Here is a 14178-nt window from a genome sequence, read left to right as displayed (position 1 = left end):
CGAGCTCTGATGTGTGGAGGCGGTGTCTGGAGATTATCGCCACTACGATAAAGTACCTTATCATTTTGTGCCGCTATAGAAGCTGTTCAAATTGATGCTACTCCTCTCCTACCATCCCTCGCGGTAATATTATCTTTCCTCATCCGGCTAGGTTCGTATCCACTCTTAGCGATACCGAATCGTGACGTCTGTGAAACATACTTTGTGCCGCTATAGAAGCTGTTAAAATCGATGCCACTCCTCTCCTGACATCCCGTGCGGTAAAACCCACTTTCCTCATCCGGCTAGGTTCGTATCCACTCTTAGCGATACCGAATCGTGACGTCTGTGACTTTGTGCCGCTATAGAAGCTGTTAAAATCGATGCCACTCCTCTCATGACATCCCGTGCGGTAAAACCCACTTTCCTCATCCGGCTAGGTTCGTATCTAATCTTAACGATACCGAATCGTGACGGTCTGTGAAACATACTTTGTGCCGCTATAGAAGCTGTTTAAAAATCGATGCCACTCCTCTCCTGCCATCCCGTGCGGTAAAACCCACTTTCCTCATCCGGCTAGGTTCGTATCTAATCTTAACGATACCGAATCGTGACGTCTGTGAGAAACATACTTTGTGCCGCTATAGAAGCTGTTAAAATCGATGCCACTCCTCTCCTGCCATCCCGTGCGGTAAAAACCCACTTTCCTCATCCGGCTAGGTTCGTATCCACTCTTAACGATACCGAATCGTGACGTCTGTGAAACATACTTTGTGCCGCTATAGAAGCTGTTAAAATCGATGCCACTCCTCTCGCTGCCATCCCGTGCGGTAAAACCCACTTTCCTCATCCGGCTAGGTTCGTATCTAATCTTAACGATACCGAATCGTGACGTCTGTGAAACATACTTTGTGCCGCTATAGAAGCTGTTAAAATCGATGCCACTCCTCTCCTGCCATCCCGTGCGGTAAAACCCACTTTCCTCATCCGGCTAGGTTCGTATCCACTCTTAGCGATACCGAATCGTGACGTCCTGTGAAAACATACTTTGTGCCGCTATAGAAGCTGTTAAAATCGATGCCACTCCTCTCTGCCATCCCGTGCGGTAAAACCCACTTTCCTCATCCGGCTAGTTCGTATCTATCTTAGCGATACCGAATCGTGACGTCTGTGAAACATACTTTGTGCCGCTATAGAAGCTGTTAAAATCGATGCCACTCCTCTCCTTGCCATCCCGTGCGGTAAAACCCACTTTCCTCATCCGCTAGGTTCGTATCCACTCTTAGCGATACCGAATCGTGACGTCTGTGAAACATACTTTGTGCCGCTATAGAAGCTGTTAAAATCGATGCCACTCCTCTCCTGCCATCCCGTGCGGTAAAACCCACTTTCCTCATCCGGCTAGGTTCGTATCTAATCTTAACGATACCGAATCGTGACGTCTGTGAAACATACTTTGTGCCGCTATTAGAAGCTGTTAAAATCGATGCCACTCCTCTCCTGCCATCCCCGTGCGGTAAAACCCCACTTTCATCATCCGGCTAGGTTCGTATCCACTCTTAGCGATACCGAATCGTGACGTCTGTGAAACATACTTTGTGCCGCTATAGAAGCTGTTAAAAATCGATGCCACTCCTCTCCTGCCATCCCGTGCGGTAAAACCCACTTTCCTCATCCGGCTAGGTTCGTATCTAATCTTAACGATACCGAATCGTGACGTCTGTGAAACATACTTTGTGCCGCTATAGAAGCTGTTAAAATCGATGCCACTCCTTCTCCTGCCATCCCGTGCGGTAAAACCCACTTTCCTCATCCGGCTAGGTTCGTATCCACTCTTAGCGATACCGAATCGTGACGTCTGTGAAAACATACTTTGTGCCGCTATAGAAGCTGTTAAAATCGATGCCACTCCTCTCCTGCCATCCCGTGCGGTAAAACCCACTTTCCTCATCCGGCTAGGTTCGTATCTAATCTTAACGATACCGAATCGTGGACGTCTGTGAAACATACTTTGTGCCGCTATAGAAGCTGTTAAAATCGATGCCACTCCTCTCCTGCCATCCCGTGCGGTAAAACCCACTTTCCTCATCCGGCTAGGTTCGTATCCACTCTTAGCGATACCGAATCGTGACGTCTGTGAAACATACTTTGTGCCGCTATAGAAGCTGTTAAAATCGATGCCACTCCTCTCCTGCCATCCCGTGCGGTAAAACCCACTTTCCTCATCCGGCTAGGTTCGTATCTAATCTTAACGATACCGAATCGTGACGTCTGTGAAACATACTTTGTGCCGCTATAGAAGCTGTTAAAATCGATGCCACTCCTCTCCTGCCATCCCGTGCGGTAAAACCCACTTTCCTCATCCGGCTAGGTTCGTATCCACTCTTAGCGATACCGAATCGTGACGTCTGTGAAACATACTTTGTGCCGCTATAGAAGCTGTTAAAATCGATGCCACTCCTCTCCTGCCATCCCGTGCGGTAAAACCCACTTTCCTCATCCGGCTAGGTTCGTATCTAATCTTAACGATACCGAATCGTGACGTCTGTGAAACATACTTTGTGCCGCTATAGAAGCTGTTAAAATCGATGCCACTCCTCTCCTGCCATCCCGTGCGGTAAAACCCACTTTCCTCATCCGGCTAGGTTCGTATCTAATCTTAACGATACCGAATCGTGACGTCTGTGAAACATACTTTGTGCCGCTATAGAAGCTGTTAAAATCGATGCCACTCCTCTCCTGCCATCCCGTGCGGTAAAACCCACTTTCCTCATCCGGCTAGGTTCGTATCCACTCTTAGCGATACCGAATCGTGACGTCTGTGAAACATACTTTGTGCCGCTATAGAAGCTGTTAAAATCGATGCCACTCCTCTCCTGCCATCCCGTGCGGTAAAACCCACTTTCCTCATCCGGCTAGGTTCGTATCCACTCTTAGCGATACCGAATCGTGACGTCTGTGAAACATACTTTGTGCCGCTATAGAAGCTGTTAAAATCGATGCCACTCCTCTCCTGCCATCCCGTGCGGTAAAACCCACTTTCCTCATCCGGCTAGGTTCGTATCTAATCTTAACGATACCGAATCGTGACGTCTGTGAAACATACTTTGTGCCGCTATAGAAGCTGTTAAAATCGATGCCACTCCTCTCCTGCCATCCCGTGCGGTAAAACCCACTTTCCTCATCCGGCTAGGTTCGTATCCACTCTTAGCGATACCGAATCGTGACGTCTGTGAAACATACTTTGTGCCGCTATAGAAGCTGTTAAAATCGATGCCACTCCTCTCCTGACATCCCGTGCGGTAAAACCCACTTTCCTCATCCGGCTAGGTTCGTATCTAATCTTAACGATACCGAATCGTGACGTCTGTGAAACATACTTTGTGCCGCTATAGAAGCTGTTGAAATCCATGCCAGTACTCTCCTGCCATCCCGCGCGGTAATTCTCGAAACTTAATGTACATGTTTTGAAAATATTTTAAAGATATCTAACTGAAATATTCACACTAGTTACTTATAACTTACTTCATAACGCTGGATTTTCAAAATATTGTTATTTTTGCAAAGATGAGTTTGAATGTACCTAATAGCTGAAATTTTAAACCGCTTTAAAAATATTTGTCATTTATTAGGTAATGCACTCATTATAAAGGTAAACAAATTGAAAATAATAAACAATGTTTACACAAAACAGTTGATCATATAAGACATGCCGTTTGAATTAGATTTCACAGATGTAGAGATAAAGTTGGGATTTTCTTTACTGAAAATATCAGTAGGGCAGAGCCTAGAGGAATCTTCGAAATAAGAATAGGATTCTATATTCATCCCAGAAACCGTAAGAATGTCCATGTAAAAGTTCAGCGCAAACGGTGTAATAGTTAACACGTGAAAGCAAACCAAACGATCAAAGGCTCTTTTGCATTTATAATGTATTATTAGGATTAGGATGGTGCAGCAACGGTTCTGTTCAATCTGTCATAATTGTAATCTAAAATAATACGGCTAATAATTTATGTTTCAAAGTTACAAATTATTTGTAAAGAAAAAAATTTTTACTCTTATTATTTATTAACCTGTTATACGTGATCCGTAAAAGTGTTAATGTAACATTTTAATAGTAGGATACTCGTTTGGTCATTCTGAAAATCCAACATTGGGGTTTTGTGTGAAGGTGTGTATAATGTTATATTAAACGCACTGTTTACTCCTGCGCTGTTAGATTGCCAGTCCGTAGATACAAAAGCTTAACCATACGCCGTCTTCATTGTATCTCTCAGTATTTAACAGTAAATATTAGCAAAGTCAGATGTGTCTGAATTATATTGTAGTGTTGGCACAAAGTCAAATGTGTCTACGTTGCTACTGTTGAAATTAAAAGTTAAACAATATAAAATTATTTCTTCCTAAAAACTATTTGTTAAAAAATAATAAAAAGTCGGCTTACGAAACGAGAATTGTGTAAACAAATCGTGTATGTACATAATTGAAATGTAAATAAATATGCCAACCTGAAAGTAAATTAAATCTTTTTCATCAGACTTTTATAATAATCAGATTTCTCATTAAAAACCTTTACAACTTTATTTTAAACTTATTTTAGTTTCCTAAATCACCACCTATTACTACCCAGTGTGAAGTTTGTTTCTTTGAGGTTTTGTCAAGGATCTGGTGTATACCAAGGAGTTAAACACCAAAGACAAATTGAGACTATGAATCTAGGAAGCATATTTTGAAATCGATGATCAAGTGTCATATCGTGTTTGAGTCTATCTGACATGTACAGTTATTTGAATGGGAAACATACTCTAATTAGGTAATCTCTTTGTGGTCACAAAACTTATTTTTTTAAACTTTAGGTAGAAAACTCGATTTCTTTTTGTTTCAAGTTATAATGTCATAATGTATTGATTACTGAATGTGATGCCTGTAATTGTATTGTTTTCAAAAAATAGCAAAGGCGAATAAATAGTTTACCTACAAAAGACAGGCAATCTGATGTTGGTTTCATGGAAACATTGACAATAAATAAGATATGTATGAAGTGCAATAGGCTCGGGCATTCCTGCAGTATTTCCACCGTAATCTCTGCATAATGTATATTCCACATACTTGGCAGAAGATCTGTTTCAGGGAAAGATTGGTAATAAATAATATATGTGTGATGTTCCCAGAGCTCGGGTATTCTTGCAGTATTCAAACCGTAATCTCTGCACAATTTTTATTACACATACTTGGCAGACGATCTGTTTCAGAGAAAGATTGGTAATAAATAATATATGTGTGATGTTCCCAAAGCTCGGGTATTCTTGCAGTATTTATACTGTAATCTCTGCATAATGTATATTACACATACTTGGCAGACGATCTGTTTCAGAGAAAGATTGGTAATAAATAATATATGTGAGATGTTCCCAAAGTCTTTGAGCGGGTATTCTTGCAGTATTTATACAGTGTAATCTCTGCATAATGTATATTACACATACTTGGCAGACGATCTGTTTCAGAGAAAGATTGGTAATAAATAATATATGTGAGAAGAAAGTCTTTGAGCTTGGGCATTCCTACAGTATTTATACTGTAATCTCTGCATAATGTATATTACACATACTTGGCAGACGATCTGTTTCAGGGAAAGATTGGTAATAAATAATATATGTGTGATGTTCCCAGAGCTCAGGTATTCTTGCAGCATTTATACTGTAATCTCTGCATAATGTATATTACACATACTTGGCAGACGATCTGTTTCAGAGAACGATTGGTAATAAATAATATATGTGAGAAGAAAGTCTTTGAGCTTGGGCATTCCTACAGTATTTACAGTGTAATCTCTGCATAATGTATATTACACATACTTGGCAGACGATCTGTTTCAGGGAAAGATTGGTAATAAATAATATATGTGAGAAGAAAGTCTTTGAGCTTGGGCATTCCTACAGTATTTACAGTGTAATCTCTGCATAATGTATATTACACATACTTGGCAGACGATCTGTTTCAGGGAAAGATTGGTAATAAATAATATATGTGTGATGTTCCCAGAGCTCGGGTATTCTTGCAGCATTTATACTGTAATCTCTGCATAATGTATATTACACATACTTGGCAGACGATCTGTTTCAGGGAAAGATTGGTAATAAATAATATATGTGAGAAGAAAGTCTTTGAGCTTGGGCATTCCTACAGTATTTACAGTGTAATCTCTGCATAATGTATATTACACATACTTGGCAGACGATCTGTTTCAGGGAAAGATTGGTAATAAATAATATATGTGAGAAGAAAGTCTTTGAGCTTGGGCATTCCTACAGTATTTACAGTGTAATCTCTGCATAATGTATATTACACATACTTGGCAGACGATCTGTTTCAGGGAAAGATTGGTAATAAATAATATATGTGTGATGTTCCCAGAGCTCGGGTATTCTTGCAGCATTTATACTGTAATCTCTGCATAATGTATATTACACATACTTGGCAGACGATCTGTTTCAGAGAAAGATTGGTAATAAATAATATATGTGAGAAGAAAGTCTTTGAGCTTGGGCATTCCTACAGTATTTACAGTGTAATCTCTGCATAATGTATATTACACATACTTGGCAGACGATCTGTTTCAGGGAAAGATTGGTAATAAATAATATATGTGAGAAGAAAGTCTTTGAGCTTGGGCATTCCTACAGTATTTACAGTGTAATCTCTGCACAATGTTTATTACACACACTTGGTAGACGATCTGTTTCAGGGAAAGATTGGTAATAAATAATATATGTGAGAAGAAAGTCTTTGAGCTTGGGCATTCCTACAGTATTTACAGTGTAATCTCTGCACAATGTTTATTACACACACTTGGTAGACGATCTGTTTCAGGGAAACATTGGCATTAAATAAGAATGTGCCAGTCCCCTGGGCTCTGGAATGTTTTGTAGTATTTACACTTTGTGTGTGTGCAACAATCGTAATTTTGAATCAACCTGCGGATCTCTACTAAGAGCACACTCCCACAACTAGTCCGGGGTTAGCAAATGATCACTCTATTATTAGTAAATAAACGTTTATCTAAATTTCAAATGGTAGTTTTTAAGTAATAGACATACCAGTTTAATAATACTTTAGCTCACATTTAACATTTTGGTTTACTTTAAGAAAAGGCATACTTCTAAAAAGACACATAACATTGTTTTCAAATGTAATTTAATCAGTTAATTTAAATTAGGAATTATTCTCAAAATGTTATTGTGTGTATGTAGGTCGACAATGCAATGATGGCGGAAACTCCACAATCGATACTCACAGTTAGTAACAGCCATACCGGGACGACTGTCAGTGTCGCTGTACTTTTATGGTTCCAGCTAACCGGCAACTCAACATGATATATTGCCCAACTCGACTTTTATAAGCAATCTGTTCCATTGAATACGTACTGTTTTTACTTTTCGATTTGACGAGATGTACATCTTTTACAGTCCTCCCTGCATTGCTATTACACTTTAGCTATTCATGAAGATTTGTAACTTACCACTGTTCAGTATATATGCGCCTTCGTCACTTAGTACTGTACATAAAAGAGTTTGAAACTACTGTTGTTCGTGATGTTCGTTCAATTTTTCTGGGGATTAGTTAAGAATTATGAATTATAAATTTACAATTCGACGTTCCTTAATATTGCGGTGTTACGACGCGTTTCGTGGTATCCGTGGTACGCGTGACATCATCAGGTATACACGCATTAGCGTTTCATTTTAGGTTAAAATAGAAAAAAAAAACACAATACACAACGCAATAAAACTGAAATACATAGTAAAAACATTAACAAAACACGAATCGCTAGGACACGTTGGCCACATGTTCACACATGCTGGACGGACGGTTTACGCCTCTTGGAGGAAGAAACTTGTCGCGATGGACACGTTCACCGACCCATCATTTCCAGGTGCATTGCCGTGTTAAACAATGAATTTGCTTGAGTGTTGATATTATCATTACTTTTTATTGATTTTTATATATCATAATTTTCAAGCACGTTTAAATGTAGGAGAATTTACTTCACCCTCTATAGTCTGTTAAGAAATATTTTAATGAGGTTTGTTTTTATTTTTGAGTTACCGTTATTGAAATATAAAATTTAGTTTAACTTCCAAAAACAATACATCAACTAATAGTTATCGTACTAAAATATGAATAAAGGAGTAATCAAATTATTTTGTTATTTTTTTGTCTTAACACGATAAATTAACAAGTTCGATAAATACCATAATAAAATAAAAGTCTTAGTGGAAATGGGTGTGATCCTAGATTTCTCAATATGTTCGTTCCTGTGTATTCAAATCTAACACGTGCGTTATTAATGTGGTGAAAATTGTCACATAATTAACTTTCACAGTACCCTATCCGTTTTTTTCCATTCGTCCTTAATCGAACTTCATATTATTTTGGAAAGTATATTTGCTATTGAATATTATTGTATTGTCATATAGTTCTGAACTATGTTCAAAAAGTCTCTAAGCCTCTAGTTTTTGTGAAGTAAAATTCAAGTAGATTAACGTGTACTTTACAGAAAGACTAAAAAAATTTGATAAATGTACACTTAACAACACATTCACTTAATTAGCTCAGGTTACTATATTTTAAGAAATAATTATCCAGATTTTTTTCTAGGAGTTGTTTCCAATAAATAAATAATTTTATTTTTATACATTACCTGTGACATGTAAAGAAAAGGTATTGAAAACTATATAAATAGGAGGTAATTGAAAGGATGTACTATAGTAGCCTCAGTATAGACCCATTTATATGACTATTTACAACTAAGTAAAATATTCAAATCTAAAGCTTTCAGACCCCCTATGTAATGTATAATTAGATTTAAATTAGTTCTGTATGCCAGATTAATTTTGTGGTAAGAATGATTAAATTTAATGTCTGTTTTTAGAGGTTTATTACAAGAGATAACTTGATGCACTGACGTCGTCTCTGTAATAAAGACGTTTTTCTTTTCTTTCATTTACATGCGACCCGACTGTAACATGTGGAGACCCCGCAGCCCCGTTGATAATCCTATTTTATTCTACTGGACCGATTTCCCAAACACTCGGAACCAAATTCTCCAAAGCATTAACTGAATTTATTTTTTATTGAGTAATTGGTAACGAGTGTACTACAGTCTGCAAATCTATCCACATTTTACTTTTCTATATTCTTTTTCTTCGCTTTTTTTTGAATATTGGATTGTTTTTCTACTTTCGCACTGCACTCGTATTATTTGAAAAGCATTAACTAAACTTCATAATAAGTTAAAGATCACAATATGGAACTTAGTTATGTAACCCGAATTTGTCTTAGACCGACTTGTAGTTTGGTAGCCTACTTGTAAAACATATATTTTGTGACTGTACTTTTACCGTCCTTTCACATGTGCTGTTCAAGAGTATGTAAAACCCTTTAAATGTACAGTATGTCGCCTATAGTGCAGCGAGGTTTAGTAAGTAGAGAGGTTCACTACATGCAATGCAAGCCTATCATGATCGTTGTTGCAGCCACGTGCTGATTATAATGTTAGCTTCAACAAATAGCGTTGCGTTTACACTATCTTGTTAATTCTCCACTTGTTTTGTAGATAATTTAGGTAAGTACGGGGTATATAATATATTTTTTTATGACAGGATTTTACTTCACGTACCCACAAGTCAATAAATAATCGTAAGTTCCAAACGGATTAACGTATTATCACGTAAACGTAATCTTTAAATTAAGTATTAATTCATTAATTTTCATAGAAGTCGATGAAGTGACCAAAATTTATTACAGATTGTTTAGGGAATTGGCAGGATACTAAACAGTATTGGCCTCTAATGGAAAAACTGTTAATGCAATGAAGCTGGGGGACGACGAGGTGTAATTGGATTAAAAGGCTTACGAGCAGAATGTAATAAGTGGGGCCAGGGGGTGTCCAACTGCTTTGTATCTGGCTTGGATCGATCAACCGACTGTGTGCAGAATATGAAGTTCATCCAGAGTACGTAATACGAGTTTGTTTTTAGTATTATTTTTATTGTTGTGTAAAACCCAAAAAGGCTATTTTTGGTCAAATTTATGATAAAGATAGTTTCGATTCCATGTAACGAATGTAATGACAGGAAGGGTTTCAGGTTTATGTGTGTATGGCATCTGGTATTCTTAGAACAATAGTCATTTATGCACAACTTTCAATGTCTGATACAAAATTACATTCAGAAATGTAAGTATGCCTATAGGTTTAAATATATAGTGCTGTATTGCTAACTTGATTTTTTTAACGATTTACAAAGAGTATGATGAAATGTCGTTCTGAAAAACCCAATTTTAAACACAAATATCCGAATAGATTAATTCCAAATATCTCTATGAATGAGGTTTCGAATTCATGGGCCAGATGTCCATGTATCTCCACAAAACCCTTAGTTTGAAATTATATAAGCCAAGGCTTTTTGTCAAATTCTTCCATGTTTCTGGCTAGTTTACGCTGCATGGCATCGTTTTAAAACATTGATAAATATTGTATATTTGCGTTCAAACTTTACTTAGTTTTTAACTTTTTATCAGTAGTGTTTTCTTTGTAGTATGGTATAAAGGATGTTACCGTATTCGCTGTCACACCCAATGGTAATTCTGGAGTCTTATAACAGATTCCAACTTGAATGAGAAACTTCCATTACCATAGAATGAGTTAATATCATGTTATGTAGACATTGTCATATAAGCCTTTTATTTCACACTTGTAGGTATTAACGACCGTCTGCTGGTAGAATATCTAATTCTCATTAAAAATATATTAATTTAATTAGTATTAATATTTTGGTAAAACGTTTGAAGTCAAATCGTATGTGGAAAATTCCAATAGTGGTACATACCTTCATAGTTTTATTTTATAGTATGAAAAGTCTTGAAAAATTTGTTTTATTACAATGGATATCTATACTTAAAATGATATGACGTACATATTAATACTTGGTGACAATGAGACAAAATTCTTAATCCCACGTAGATGGTGTTGTTTTAAAATCTCTATTGATACTTTGTTGACTTATTAAAATCTTCAAAAGCTCTTGTGACACTATTTTAACCCAAACACTTTGGAAGAAAGTAGTTGTAAAAAAGGGCTGAACTTCATTAGACACCAAATTTTGATTCATCGAAAAGTTTATGGTATACAATACAAAAAACCAACTAAGTAAAGATTTCGAGGCCCATGAAAAGTATGAGTTTGTATAGTACTAAATTTTGAATTAACAAAAAATGTGAGATCGTATGTGCTAGCACCGTAACTCTGTCCATTGTAATAATTTCTACCGATGTGTGCGAAGTGCAAAGCTATCATAAAAAGGCTATCCTGCGACAGGTTCAGCACACGTCAGACCTCGTTACCATATCAGCCGAGAAAAGATGGCGTTCTGATCACTGTTGTTGATTGTGATGGTGGAGGGCGGGGGATGCCACGAGGGTTGGAATCGTTTCGATTTTCCAGACACAAAGTGATACGTCACTTACGTAGTCGGTGATCATCCTCAGATAGGCTGCGCGATGTGCACATCATGGCTCGGCCCATTTAATCAGTATTGTCATGCTGGAAATCCACTACGTCTTATCTGGAAACTCAATTAGGATTTTTTCAACATCCGTTACAAAATTGTAATATTTTCCAGAATTAAATTTCGTCTACTATATATTAACGTGTTTGACTTGACTTGATTAATTTTGGTCATATTGTTGAAAGCTCTGACATTCTTAAAAAAAAACATATTTTGATATTTACACTTTAAGTTTTTTTTTAGTTTTGTGTTGCGATTACGAATTTTACACTTAATATTTGAGTGCGGTGAAACATAAGAACACCTAATGCTTTTTCAGTTTTACCAACAGAATAACTGACTAAGTGTGATGAAGTGAAATGCCTGAACACATAGTAAACTAAGTTGTTGTTGACGCCTTGATGAGATGACATTAATACAAGATATTGTACTTTAAGGAACACTTGGAAATAATAAAGATATTGACATATTTAAAGAAAGTGTTTAGGCATTAATGCATCTGTCCATTGTGACAGTCTGGAAGAAATTACCTTGCAACAGAATGAACAGACAGTTTAATTTAAAAATGTTATCATCTGATAAAAAGGAGTACACCGATGTGCCATAAAGTGTTCAGTATTCCACAGTAGGAAAACATTGCGGTAAGGCGCTATTAACCACGATAAGGAGCTCCAATCCGGGCAAGTTATTGGATGGAGCGTTAACACCGCCGCTATCTTAGGCTGACATCGCGTCGGCATTTTCACATTTTTGCTGGGCAATAAGGAGTAGATATTAACTCAATTTTTGGTAGCAACAATATTTGCTACCAAACATGTGGAAATAGATTTATGGACTTGGAGTTCATATGTAGCCTGAGCGTACAGACATCTTTGAGAAAGGCGTAATAACGAATGAAGGTAGTGAAGTGGTAAACACACATCTGCAATATCCTGAGTCTGTGTTAGTATCCAACTTTACTGTGCCGTGAGGAACTTCTAGTTGATATGTAGCCTGAGCGTACAGACATCTTTGAGAAAGGCGTAATAACGAATGAAGGTAGTGAAGTGGTAAACACACATCTGCAATATCCTGAGTCTGTGTTAGTATCCAACTTTACCGCCGTGAGGAACTTCTAGTTGATATGTAGCCTGAGCGTACAGACATCTTTGAGAAAGGCGTAATAACGAATGAAGGTAGTGAAGTGGTAAACACACATCTGCAATATCCTGAGTCTGTGTTAGTATCCAACTTTACTGTGCCGTGAGGAACTTCTAGTTGATATGTAGCCTGAGCGTACAGACATCTTTGAGAAAGGCGTAATAACGAATGAAGGTAGTGAAGTGGTAAACACACATCTGCAATATCCTGAGTCTGTGTTAGTATCCAACTTTACTGTGCCGTGAGGAACTTCTAGTTGATATGTAGCCTGAGCGTACAGACATCTTTGAGAAAGGCGTAATAACGAATGAAGGTAGTGAAGTGGTAAACACACATCTGCAATATCCTGAGTCTGTGTTAGTATCCAACTTTACTGTGCCGTGAGGAACTTCTAGTTGATATGTAGCCTGAGCGTACAGACATCTTTGAGAAAGGCGTAATAACGAATGAAGGTAGTGAAGTGGTAAACACACATCTGCAATATCCTGAGTCTGTGTTAGTATCCAACTTTACTGTGCCGTGAGGAACTTCTAGTTGATATGTAGCCTGAGCGTACAGACATCTTTGAGAAAGGCGTAATAACGAATGAAGGTAGTGAAGTGGTAAACACACATCTGCAATATCCTGAGTCTGTGTTAGTATCCAACTTTACCGCCGTGAGGAGGAACTTCTAGTTGGGGTGAAATTATTTCTGACAGGAAATGAAACACTTCCTCTATCGATGTGACTTCCGGAAGGAGTCTGGTAAATCAGGGGGACTGCAATTACGATCGATAATTGCGTCACTCACTCGGTCGAAGATTTTGGGGATAATCGATATTAGCAAATGTGCGTAGTTTTTTGTTTCTATTTGTTATATAATACTGCACATACTTTGTGCACTGGGTGGCTGAAATATATCGTTTGCGTTTGTCCGTACGATATATCTATTGAGAAATGTTTGCTCAGGGAGGTACCCCCGCAATACTCAAGATTCTCGTCTGTCAAGCGACTTGGACAAACTTCAATGAAATTTGCCTTGCATTACGAACATCACAGCAATCGAGTGACAGTAACATACTCAAGTCGTCAATCCACTGCAGCATATTGCTGGCTGATGAGTTTTAGCAATTTGCAGTTGTATGAAGGTTATAATTCTGTAATGGCGGAGGAGTTCATTACTAGTGTAGACCAAAATGTATTTTGTGGGTGGTTATTACATAAACATTAGACATTTAAAGGGTTCATATGTTGCAGAAATCCTAATAAAAACAAAATGGTTATGAATCTTTGCTATTTTAGCACGGCATAATTCAGAGCATTGAGTTAAAATATCACGGTAATTCCAGAGTAGGTGGAATTTTAGTAATCATGCGTTTTCTTAAGTGTAAAGAGGCAAATATTAAGGCAACACGAGGTGTAAACAAGAAACCATATGTCTGAAGGGGACGGCACGTGTGGCAGACTGTGAATCCGGTTGCGGCTACGATACTGCGTCTGTGCAGTCTTA

Source organism: Homalodisca vitripennis, chromosome 2 (genome assembly GCF_021130785.1).
Source record: "Homalodisca vitripennis isolate AUS2020 chromosome 2, UT_GWSS_2.1, whole genome shotgun sequence".
Taxonomy (NCBI): domain Eukaryota; kingdom Metazoa; phylum Arthropoda; class Insecta; order Hemiptera; family Cicadellidae; genus Homalodisca; species Homalodisca vitripennis.
The sequence above is the reverse complement of the archived record's forward strand: the minus strand, read 5'-3'. Positions refer to the sequence as shown.